We start from the raw sequence: 12,441 nt of genomic DNA on the forward strand, positions 1-12,441 counted from the left end.
ATGTTTCCAAAGAAAAGCGGTGAGTTGGGGAGGTACAGACAGCTGAAACATTACATGACATCTATATCAATAGGAAATACTGTGTGTAGACCACTAACCAGCTTTGAAACATATAGCTCTATAAATACACCGACACGGACTCTCTCTAACGTCATGCTGGAACACAAACACCCCAACTTACCGGACTATACTAAGTCTTGGGAAACAGACTTTAACCTCAATCCCTGCGCAAGATTGGCTGAACATATTCCAAATAATCACAAAATGCTCAATAAGCAATAAATACCAAGAACAATAGGATCCACCATCTCTACCCACTATTTAGGCTAAAGAAGGGACCCACTACAAGCCAAGGACCCCCCGGTTCTACCAGTTGGAACCATGGCTGATGAATGAATGGATCCAACAGATATGGCAGCGCAGTAACTGCACTGACTCAATAGGCCACACATACAAAGCAATGCTCTGTGTACTTAATAGTCTGTGTATGTGCTGCACATCTAATTAGAAATAAATGTCATATAAACCTCACTCATCAACAGGGGACACTTCCCCTTTAAGAGCAGGGGACAGAGGTGACTTCCACATGGGAGTGTGACAGTTGGTTCAGTCCGTTGGTTGGCCCTGTGGTGAGAGGTAAGAGTACTTTCCCTCTGGGAGATTTTTTTGCCAAAAAACCTTTATTTTAGTGGAAAAAGAGGAGGGAATTTGGGCAATGTCCCCCACAGACTAGCAGGTGGTGTGCCTCTCCCTGATTTTAGTGAATTTGGATATTTTTCCCCTAAAATGTGCTTGGGAGATGCCTTTAATCTTAGTGCTGGTTGGGAGACACAGACTTTTTGTGGATTTGGCATTATGCAGGGCTGCCAGCAAATATTCACATTATCTACAGAAGGAAACTTTTGGGGACCTGTAGCACACCATAAGGAACTAGGGGTGGGAAGCAGAGGCACGTGCCATGGGGACAGTTGGGGGTGATGAGTGGGGGACATACAGCAGGTCCCATAGAAGAGAGGAGACTTTACGCCTAGGGTTTGACAGTTGGTTTAGTCCGTTGGTTGGTTAAGTCTATATTCCCTCAGAGATATTTTGCCAAATAACCTTTACTATAGTAAAAACAAGAGGGGAAAAGGTTGGGTCACGCCCCCAAGCAGATGTTGCTCCTCTCCCTGATTTTAGTGAATTTGGAGATTTTTCCCCTAAAATGTGCTTGGGAGAAGCCTTTAATGTTAGTGCTGGTTGGGAGACACAGACTTTGGCAGTTATTTAGGGCTGTCTGCTAATTGACTGTGTGAGAAAACTTCCAGCATTCTAGAGACCGAGGCTCAGTACCTGCTGGAACTGATACAAAGCTCAAACTTTAGGGGAAATACATTTCTGCTTTCCTCTGTATTAAATAGGAAATATTAAATTATTAAATTCCTTAACTTGCCTTTATATTCTCTTTTCTATACAGATTGCTACAGTGCCTTTCCTGCATTTTTGGACCGCAACTTCGGTGATTCACACCTGCCCATTAACACCTGGGAGTTTTTTTTTGGCTTCTCCATTGTTCATATAATTACATCTATATCTGAACAGTGTAAGAGAGCCAGGGGTTCCTTAGGGAGACCCCCCCCCCTTGGGGTGGCCCGGCCTTGTGCCGCCCCCTAATTTTTTTCCCCATCGGAGAATCTTCTTTAAGAGGTAATCTTGCAAATTCAACTGATTCAGCACATGATTTCACGTCAGAGAGTGTCATAAATTCACTTGGGGGGTCCCACGTGGCTTTGTGCATATGAGCCCATACGGTTACTGTATATTGTATTTATAAGAAGCCAATCCATCAACAGCATTAATAATGGGCTTTAATCATTGACTGGAACAATGTTTCATACAAATGGGAGAATATAGATAAGGAAATAATTAAATGGGTGGTTCACCTTTAATGTATATTTTAGTATATTTTAGGATGGCTACTTCTAAGCAACTTTTCCACTGGTCTTCATTAAATGTTTGATACTTTTCGGACGCTTTCCAGCTTTCAAATGGGGGTCATTGACCCCATCAAAAAACAAATGGTCTGTAAGGCTACACATTTATTGTTATTGCTACTTTTCTTCAAATCAGCACATGGTTGCTAGAGTAATTTGGACCCTAGCAACCAGATAGCTTTAATTGCAAACTGGAGAGCTGCTGAAGAAAAAGCTCAATAACTCAAAACCCACAAATAATAAAAAAGGCAAACCAAGTGCAAATTGTATTAGAATATCATTCTCTGCATCATACGAAGAGTTCATTAAAAGGGGAACAACTCTTGATTTCATTTTGACTGATTATGTCTATTTGTCCCTCTAGGTTTCCACGATGGACAAGAAGCAGAGAAATCCATCTCTTCTGGTAATGCCTCAGTGTAAAACAATCCTCTCTCATCTGAACTGGTGTTTCCCTTTCACTCTTCTATATAAGCTCTCCTTAAGCAGCTGTCTGTCTGCTTCTATCTATCTATCTATCTATCTATCTATCCACACACATACACATATACATACACATACACACACACAATATATATATATATATATATATATATATATATATATATATATATATTGCACTCTTAATCCACAGCTGCCTGGGTGCTGGTCAACACATTAGTATGCAGTGAACAAACAAGCCACACTCCAAGGACTTCATTTTGAAAAATAAAGGTGAAGTTTTATTCTCAACGTTGCGGCTCCTTAAGTGGGGCCGTCTTCAGGAGACTCTACTGAAGACGGCCCCAGTTAAGGAGCCAAAACGTTGAAATAAAACTTCACCTTTATTTTTCAAAATGAAGTCCTTGGAGTGCGGCTTGTTTGTTCACTATATAGATATAGATCTAGATCTAGATATGTGTTGGAGCTGCCTCCAATCACTACGTTTATTAAATTTTCAGAATAAAATGCCCTTATTCCTGGCATGTTTGCCCCATAAAAACCCAAACCCCTTTCCTGTCTCTATTCTCCTCAGAGCCAGAGCCACTTAGTATTCTGTCCCTAATGCTTTTTCTTTTTACTTACAGACGCTGTACTCCGTCCTGAAGGACTTCAGGGCGGAATATACGGATTTTGAGGCCCTCGCTTCTTATTATGGTAAAATTCCTCTATTATTTATCAGTTCCTAAGGTTGTGCCATTGTTTATTATTTGTGAATTCCTTTCCCCCTTTAGCTCAGTATTTAACTGAATTGGTGTTTTTCCCGCAGAACATCACTATCGGGTCGAATTCGCGAGAACATCATCCTGTAAGTAAAACATAAATGGACTTGTTACATGTGGGAATCATTTGCTATTGCCCCAGGGGTAACTGCAAGGGCAATACGGCTGGAAAATGTTTTATTAACATTCAGTGATATCTTTCTTTTTCAGAAAGCACTTCCTTCTAACATGCGATGTGGACCCGAGGATGAGGGCCAAAGAGAACGTTATGGCATTACTGGAAAATGCTCCACTCGCTGGTATGTAATGCAGAATAGATGTTTAGATGAATAGGGAACAAATGATATTAGATTGCCAGCTCTTATCTCACGCTGCTTCTTTCTTTATGTTACAGGAAGTGATCAAGAGGGAATATGCCGCCCTCAGGAAATCTGCCAAGCTGCCTCCTGTAAGTGTCACTAGTATAATTATTATTATAGGAGAGGTTAATATTCCCTCTGATCACTTCCTGTAACATAAAGAAAGATAGCAGCGTGAGATAAGAGCTGGCAATCTAATATCATTTGTATCCCTATTCATTAAACATCTATTCTGCATTACATACCAGCGAGTGGAGCATTTTCCAGTAATGCATAACGTTCTCTTTGCCCTCATCCTCGGGTCCACATCGCATGTTAGAAGGAAGTGCTTTCTTGAAAAGAAAGATATCACTGAATGTTAATAAAACATTTTCCAGCCGTATTGCCCTTGCAGTTACCCCTGGGGCAATAGCAAATGATTCCCAACATGTAAACAAGTCCATTTATGTTTTTACTTACAGGATTGATGTTCTCGCCGAATTCGACCCGATAGTGATGTTCTGCGGGAAAAACACAATTCAGTTAAATACTGAGCTAAAGGGGGAAAGGAATTCACAAATAATAAAACAATGGCACAACCTTAGGAACTGATAAATAATAGAGGATTTTACCATAATAAAGAAGCGAGGGCCTCAAAATCCGTATATTCCGCCCTGAAGTCCTTCAGGACGGAGTACAGCGTCTGTAAGTAAAAAAGAAAAAGCATTAGGGACAGAATACTAAGTGGCTCTGGCTCTGAGGAGAATAGAGACAGAAGGGGTTGGGTTTTTATGGGGCAAACATGCCAGGAATAAGGGCATTTTATTCTGAAAATTTAATAAACGTAGTGATTGGAGGCAGCTCCAACACATATCTAGATCTAGATCTATATCTATATAGTGAACAAACAAGCCGCACTCCAAGACTTCATTTTGAAAAATAAAGGTGAAGTTTTATTCAACGTTTTGGCTCCTTAACTGGGGCGTCTTCAGTAGAGTCTCCTGAAGACGGCCCCACTTAAGGAGCCGCAACGTTGAGAATTAAAACTTCACCTTTATTTTTCAAAATGAAAGTCCTTGGAGTGTGGCTTGTTTGTTCACTGCATACTAATGTGTTGACCAGCACCCAGGCAGCTGTGGATTAAGAGTGCAATATATATATATATATATATATATATATATATATATATATATATATGTGTGTGTATGTGTATGTATATGTGTATGTGTGTGAGATAGATAGATAGATAGATAGATAGAAGCAGACAGACAGCTGCTTAAGAGAGCTTATATAGAAGAGTGAAAGGGAAACACCAGTTCAGATGAGAGAGGATTGTTTTACACTGAGGCATTTACCAGAAGAGAATGGATTTCTCTGCTTCTTTGTCCATCGTGGAAACCTAGAGGGACAAATAGACATAATCAGCCAAAATGAAATCAAGAGTTGTTCCCCTTTTAATGAACTCTTCGTATGATGCAGAGAATGATATTCTATACAATTGCACTTGGTTTGCCTTTTTTATATTTGTGGGTTTTGAGTTATTGAGCTTTTTCTTCAGCAAGCTCTCCAGTTTGCAATTAAAGCTATCTGGTTGCTAGGGTCCAAATTACTCTAGCAACCATGTGCTGATTTGAAGAAAAGTAGCAATAACAATAAATGTGTAGCCTTACAGACCATTTGTTTTTTGATGGGGTCAATGACCCCCATTTGAAAGCTGGGAAAGCGTCCGAAAAGTATCAAACATTAATGAAGACAGTGGAAAAGTTGCTTAGAAGTAAGCCATCCTAAAATTACTAAAATATACATTAAAGGGTGAACCACCCATTTAATTATTTCCTTATCTATATTCTCCCATTTGTATGAAACATTGTTCCAGTCAATGATTAAAGCCCATTATTAATGCTGTTGATGGATTGGCTTCTTATAAATACAATATACAGTAACCGTATGGGCTCATATGCACAAAGCCACGTGGGACCCCCCAAGTGAATTTATGACACTCTCTGACGTGAAATCATGTGCTGAATCAGTTGAATTTGCAAGATTACCTCTTAAAGAAGATTCTCAGATGGGGAAAAAAATTAGGGGGCGCACAAGGCCGGGCCACCCCAAGGGGGGGGGTCTCCCTAAGGAACCCCTGGCTCTCTTACACTGTTCAGATATAGATGTAATTATATGAACAATGGAGAAGCCAAAAAAAAACTCCCAGGTGTTAATGGGCAGGTGTGAATCACCGAAGTTGCGGTCCAAAAATGCAGGAAAGGCACTGTAGCAATCTGTATAGAAAAGAGAATATAAAGGCAAGTTAAGGAATTTAATAATTTAATATTTCCTATTTAATACAGAGGAAAGCAGAAATGTATTTCCCTAAAGTTTGAGCTTTGTATCAGTTCCAGCAGGTACTGAGCCTCGGTCTCTAGAATGCTGGAAGTTTTCTCACACAGTCAATTAGCAGACAGCCCCTAAATAACTGCCAAAGTCTGTGTCTCCCAACCAGCACTAACATTAAAGGCTTCTCCCAAGCACATTTTAGGGGAAAAATCTCCAAATTCACTAAAATCAGGGAGAGGAGCAACATCTGCTTGGGGGCGTGACCCAACCTTTCCCCTCTTGTTTTTACTATAGTAAAGGTTATTTGGCAAAATATCTCTGAGGGAATATACACTTAACCAACCAACGGACTAAACCAACTGTCAAACCTAGGCGTAAAGTCTCCTCTCTTCTATGGGACCTGCTGTATGTCCCCCACTCATCACCCCCAACTGTCCCCATGGCACGTGCCTCTGCTTCCCACCCCTAGTTCCTTATGGTGTGCTACAGGGTCCCCAAAAGTTTCCTTCTGTAGATAATGTGAATATTTGCTGGCAGCCCTGCATAATGCCAAATCCACAAAAAGTCTGTGTCTCCCAACCAGCACTAAGATTAAAGGCATCTCCCAAGCACATTTTAGGGGAAAAATATCCAAATTCACTAAAATCAGGGAGAGGCACACCACCTGCTAGTCTGTGGGGGACATTGCCCAAATTCCCTCCTCTTTTTCCACTAAAATAAAGGTTTTTTGGCAAAAAAATCTCCCAGAGGGAAAGTACTCTTACCTCTCACCACAGGGCCAACCAACGGACCTGAACCAAACTGTCACACTCCCATGTGGAAGTCACCTCTGTCCCCTGCTCTTAAAGGGGAAGTGTCCCCTGTTGATGAGTGAGGTTTATATGACATTTATTTCTAATTAGATGTGCAGCACATACACAGACTATTAAGTACACAGAGCATTGCTTTGTATGTGTGGCCTATTGAGTCAGTGCAGTTACTGCGCTGCCATATCTGTTGGATCCATTCATTCATCAGCCATGGTTCCAACTGGTAGAACCGGGGGGTCCTTGGCTTGTAGTGGGTCCCTTCTTTAGCCTAAATAGTGGGTAGAGATGCGTGGATCCTATTGTTCTTGTATTTATTGCTTATTGAGCATTTTGTGATTATTTGGAATATGTTCAGCCAATCTTGCGCAGGGATTGAGGTTAAAGTCTGTTTCCCAAGACTTAGTATAGTCCGGTAAGTTGGGGTGTTTGTGTTCCAGCATGACGTTAGAGAGAGTCCGTGTCGGTGTATTTATAGAGCTATATGTTTCAAAGCTGGTTAGTGGTCTACACACAGTATTTCCTATTGATATAGATGTCATGTAATGTTTCAGCTGTCTGTACCTCCCCAACTCACGCTTTTCTTTGGAAACATGGGAAATGGTCTTTTTCCATGCTAGAAGGTGCCTCGATTGAAGATTCTGGAGCCCAAAAGCAGTTTTGTATCCCTTATGTTCAATCCCAAGTAGTCAGTGTTGTTTCTTATTGGGGTCAGTGGTGATGGATATGGAGCCAGTGAACAGTTTTTGTTTAGCTGGTGCCATATACTTAAAGGGGTTGTTTACCTTCCAAATTTTCAGTTCAATTGTTTTCAGATTGTGCCCCAGAAATAAACTTTTTTCAATTACTTTCCACATTATATGAAGAGCATATGTCAGATTAAAAGCCATCTACATGTTCTACTCTTCAGCTACCACCTAGCATCTGCAGTGGTCTCTGCAAATATTGGGGTCCTTGCAACACATTTGGGAAGGGAGTGTGGCTTTGGATAGCAGCTATAGTAGGTAGAGATGGTGCCATCGTTTTATGGATCTCTCTGTACAGGCTATGAGCAAACATAGGGGCTGTTCCTGCTGAATTTGCCAAGTACACTGGAATACCTTTAATAATTGAATAATCAGCCAGTTTCTTAGGTGGCTATCAGTCTGTCTCTGTTTCATTAGGATGAGGGCCTTTGCAGTATCAACTGGAAGGAACCATTTTCTGTACAGGCTAGCAGACAGGGAGGAATCATTGTGACTGTGATTGAAGTGTCCGGGATATCTGTATCAGTAATTCCCTTGTAGTTGTCTAAGTCTAGGTGAGGAGAGAAAGTAGGATTGCCAAAGACTGGGATATGGAGAGCGGGTGCGTTAATCCACTTCCCAGTTTTAGAAAGGGTGTCCAGTATTTTTAAGTAGTTAAGGGGCAGCCCAACATGTCAGTCTGAGTAGTTTTCGGGAATGCCTGCATTTTCATATTGTGGTATAATGGAGCATCCTGAGGAGGAGGATAATTTTCATACATTTGTCTTTATCAGAGCACTTTCTTAATTGTGGTACAGGTATGGGATCTGTTATCTGGAAACCTGATATCCAGAAACCTCTGAATGACCGGAAGGCTGTTTCCCATAGACAAACAAGGGAAAATACTCACCAGTAATTTTTTAAAACATTAAGCGGGGGGGGGGGAGGTGCAATGAGGTGACCACAAAATTCACATAGACACATAGAAGAAATCCTCTGCACTTAACCCATTATCAATCTATTAAGGACATTGAAACATTATGTGCCTTAAGCTACTAAAAATGCCTTACCCTTTAAACAAAACAGGGGTTGTTTTTTTTATTCATTAATCATTCAATTGCTTCATTATACAATTTACAAAGGGACTAAAGTAAAACTCTTATATGGACATTCATTAAGAATCATAGTTGCGCTGGCGTCCGCTTTGCCACGCTTCGCTGCACTTCGCCAGGCGTATTTTCGCCAGCGCTCCGCAAATTCACTAAAATCCGAAGTTGCGCTCAGGGGTAGCGTAAGGTTGCGCTTGCGTTCATTCGCCAAGCAAAGCGAAGTTACGCTAGCGATGGTTAATTGGCATACGGCGCCAAATTGAAGTTACAATGGAGGTATATGTAGCAGAACTACACTGGAAACCTTCAAAACAGCAAATAAAATTTTTATTTTGCCCTACACATGTGCCCACTGTATAGTTAAGTTGCCATGAGTTAGGAAATGTAGGGGGGAAGGAGGGGAGGCCCAAAAAAAATTTCCATCGTTTTCAGCCTATCGCCCATAATAAAGAAAAAAAACGCCAGGGTTTTTTGGGACTTAGAAAATTTTTTAACTTTTTTTGAAGCAATCCCTATCTACTCTATTGCGCTTCGCCTGGTCTGAGGTGGTGAAGGAAGTCTAGCGTAAAAGGTAGCGTTCAGAACAATGCGCGTGTTAGTGAATTTGCGTAGTTACATCCATTGGCGCAAATTCGCCAGGCGTAAGGGTGCGAATTAACACTAGCGAAGTTACGTCCGTTAGTGAATCTGCGAAGTAACGAAAATGCCCAACGCTGGCGATTCACGCTAGCGTTCGGTGCTTAGTGAATTTGCCCCTTAAACTGCAGGCTGAGTGATACAGGGAACTCAGAGGATCACTCATGTATTATGAGAGAGAATGTACCCCCTACTGTAAATGATAAGGATATTAGATGTCCCTGAGGGGTTATTGGACTATATAAAGGCACAAGGCTGCAGGCTGAGTTATACAAGTTTTTCTGAATATTTCTCATGTTTATATACAGGTATCCGGAAACCCAATATCCAGAAAGCTCCAAATTACGGAATGGCTGTCTCCCATAGACTCCATTTTATCCAAATAATCCAAATTTTAAAAAATGATTTCCTTTTTTCTCTCTAATAATAAAACCGTAGCTTGTACTTGATCCCAACTAAGATATAATTAATCCTTATTGGAAGCAAAACCAGCCTATTGGGTTTATTTCATGTTTAAATGAGTTTCTAGTAAACCCGAGCATTCTGGATAACAGGTCCCATACCTGTACTATCCCTGCTGTAAATTGTAGTGATATTAAAACTCACTGAGGGGTTCTGTGACCATATAAAGAGGGAGTCCTCAACCTTTTTTTACCCACAAGCCACATTCAAATGTAGAAGAATCAGCGAGCAACAAAAACATAAAAATTGTTCCAGGGGTGCAAAACAAGGGCTGTGGGTGGCTATTTGGTAGCCTTTATGTGCACTGTCAGCCCACAGAAGCTTCTATTTGGCAGTACACCTAGTTTTTATGCAACTTAAACTTGCTTCCAAGCTAAGATTTCAAAAATTCGTACCTGCATTGAGAACACTGGGAGCAACATCCAAGGGATTGGTGAGCCACATTTTGCTCACGAGCCACTGGTTGGGGACCACTGATATAAAGGCACAGGGCTACAGACTGAGCTGTACAGGAAACCCTGAGTGTCGCTCATGTATTATTAGGGATAATGTACCCCCTACTTTATATAAGAATAGCAGATGTCACTCAGGGGTTCTGTGACCATATAAAGGTACAAAGCTGCAGGAAGCTGCTGAAATTATAAGGATTTTAGAAATCTCTTAGGGGTTCTGTTACCATTTCAAGGCACAAGGTTGCAGAATGAGTTAGTCAGGTGACTATCACTCATGTACTATTAAGGATACTGTACCCCCTACTGTAAATTGTAAGGATGTTAGAAGACATTGAGCATTATGAGACCATATAAAGGCAGAAGGCTGCATGCTGTGTTATACAGGAGAATAGAACTAATGTATTATAACGGATACTGTACCCCCTAGTTTGTAACGTTATTGAGGGTTTTCTTTTCTTTTTTTTTTTTTGTATAATGATTTTATTGTTTTCCAAAAAGGAGATGGGGGGGTGGGGATACAGAAGGGGAAAAGGAGGGGGAGTGGAGAAAGTGAGCAGGGGGGAAACAACAAAATGAACGAAAAGCATCACGACTCAGGCATCGTTTTTAAACAAAGCATTACACAAAGGCAATACAGCAAGAATTACAGTCCCCTCAAGGTTATACGGGTAGAAGGGATTATAGCATGTTAACAACGTTGTAGTAATGCTCAGAGTACAGATTGAAGAAACCCCTAATAACGATCTGTGTTATGTGAGTTTTGGAGTTCAGAAGTTGTCTATATTCCGCAGAGTCCCTGTATAAATACCACCTCAGCCATGTAGCCCTAAAGCTAGAGTGTTGTTTTTCTGTGAATGTAGATAATTCCTCAAATTTTGCTAATTCGTTAACCTTCCCTATCCATTCTTTACTGGTTGGTGGTATAGTGGATTTCCAGAGTCTAGGGATTAGGATTTTGGCTGAGTTAAGAAGATGATACTCCAGAGTAGTATCGGGGATCCCCTCCGTATTTTCTGTGTCCCAAAATAGAAGTATGCGGGCTGGTGATAAGGATAGATCTCTTCCTAGCACCTGGGAACAGGCTTTCAGAACTAACCTGCCAGTAGTTTGTGAGAGCTGGGCAGTCCCAGAATATGTGTAGTAACGTGCCTATATCTGCTTTACACCTCCAGCAGGGGTTACTCGTGGTTGGATAATTTTTCTGGGGTGTAATACCATCTATTTAAGATTTTATAATTTAACTCCTGGATCTTGCAACATCTAGAGCTGTAAATTAGACTGGGAATCCATTTCTGGATGAGTTCTTCTGAGACATCCAGTCCTAGGTCCCACTCCCATGCCTGGACAAAAGGCAGCTGCTTTCTCTCACACTCACTTGATAGCATATCATATATTGAAGAGATTCTATGTTTAGGGGGTTTCTCTAGTGCATAGAGTCTCAAAGGGCGTAAGGGGTTGTCCTAATTTGTTAGCGCCACCTAGATACCCAAAAAAATGCTTAAACTAGCAGTATTGATAATCTTGCAAATTTACCGTCGGCCTGGCCCGTCTAAGAAGATTTAAATCTGCTAATTGTCCCTGTTCCATTATATGGGCAATTTGTAGATGTCCATCTACCAGCCATTCTCGGAAGGCGGTAGGCTTGAGTGCAGATGGAAATGCTGGGTTATTTGTAACTGGTATGAGCGGAGATGGGTATGCCGATATTTGGGTTTTGCCTCTAACCCGGTCCCAAGTATTTAGCGTGCTTTTCAATAGGGGGTGGGAATTGTGTAATATCCTTCGATGGATCTTGTCAAACCATGGCAGGTGGATCAAATGTGTGGCTGTGGATTGATGCTCAATCTCCACCCAGTCCTAATTTATCTAGGTGGTGCGACCAGTCAATTATACGAGCAAGTGCTGCTGCTTTTAGGTATCTGGCACAGTCCGGGAGGGCAAGACCTCCTTCCGAATTTTTCTTATGTTAAGATGGCAGCTTTAAGCCGTGGTGGGTGGTCCTGCCAGATGAATTTGGTGCTTTCAGATTGAAAAGATTTTAGCCAATTGGTGAATATAGTAGAGGTACACACTGGAATAGGTAAGTAGCCGTGGCATTATGTTCATCTTGACCACATTGATTCTACCTATCCAGGACCAGGGGTTGTTTGGTTCCAATTCCGTAGATCTTTATGAATGTTTGCGTATAGCAGTTTACAGTTGGTATCAGTCCATTCTTCATAGTCTTTAGTAATAGTTATTCGTACGGTAAGTGATCTGCCGGTTTTGCCCAGCTGTATGAGAAGTTGTTTGAGCGTCGCTGAATTGTGTTTTGGCTGAGCGATACGTTTAATGCTTGCGATTTAAGAAAATTAATTTTGAAGTTGCTAAGCTTGCCAAATATCTCAGAGATTGTTCAGGCTTGTGA

The 12,441-nt window shown here is 41.2% G+C and overlaps 1 long non-coding RNA gene across 1 annotated transcript; it reads left to right on the forward strand.

The window, feature by feature from the left end:
• Nucleotides 1-1,667: 1,667 nt before the first annotated feature.
• Nucleotides 1,668-3,245, forward strand: LOC121396110. The gene is made up of 4 exons (XR_005962829.1): nt 1,668-1,686; nt 2,338-2,379; nt 3,041-3,110; nt 3,223-3,245. It is a non-coding gene; the product is annotated as an uncharacterized LOC121396110 (long non-coding RNA).
• The last annotated feature ends 9,196 nt before the right edge of the window (nt 3,246-12,441 follow it).

Source organism: Xenopus laevis, chromosome 7S (assembly GCF_017654675.1).
Source record: "Xenopus laevis strain J_2021 chromosome 7S, Xenopus_laevis_v10.1, whole genome shotgun sequence".
Taxonomy (NCBI): Eukaryota; Metazoa; Chordata; class Amphibia; order Anura; family Pipidae; genus Xenopus; species Xenopus laevis.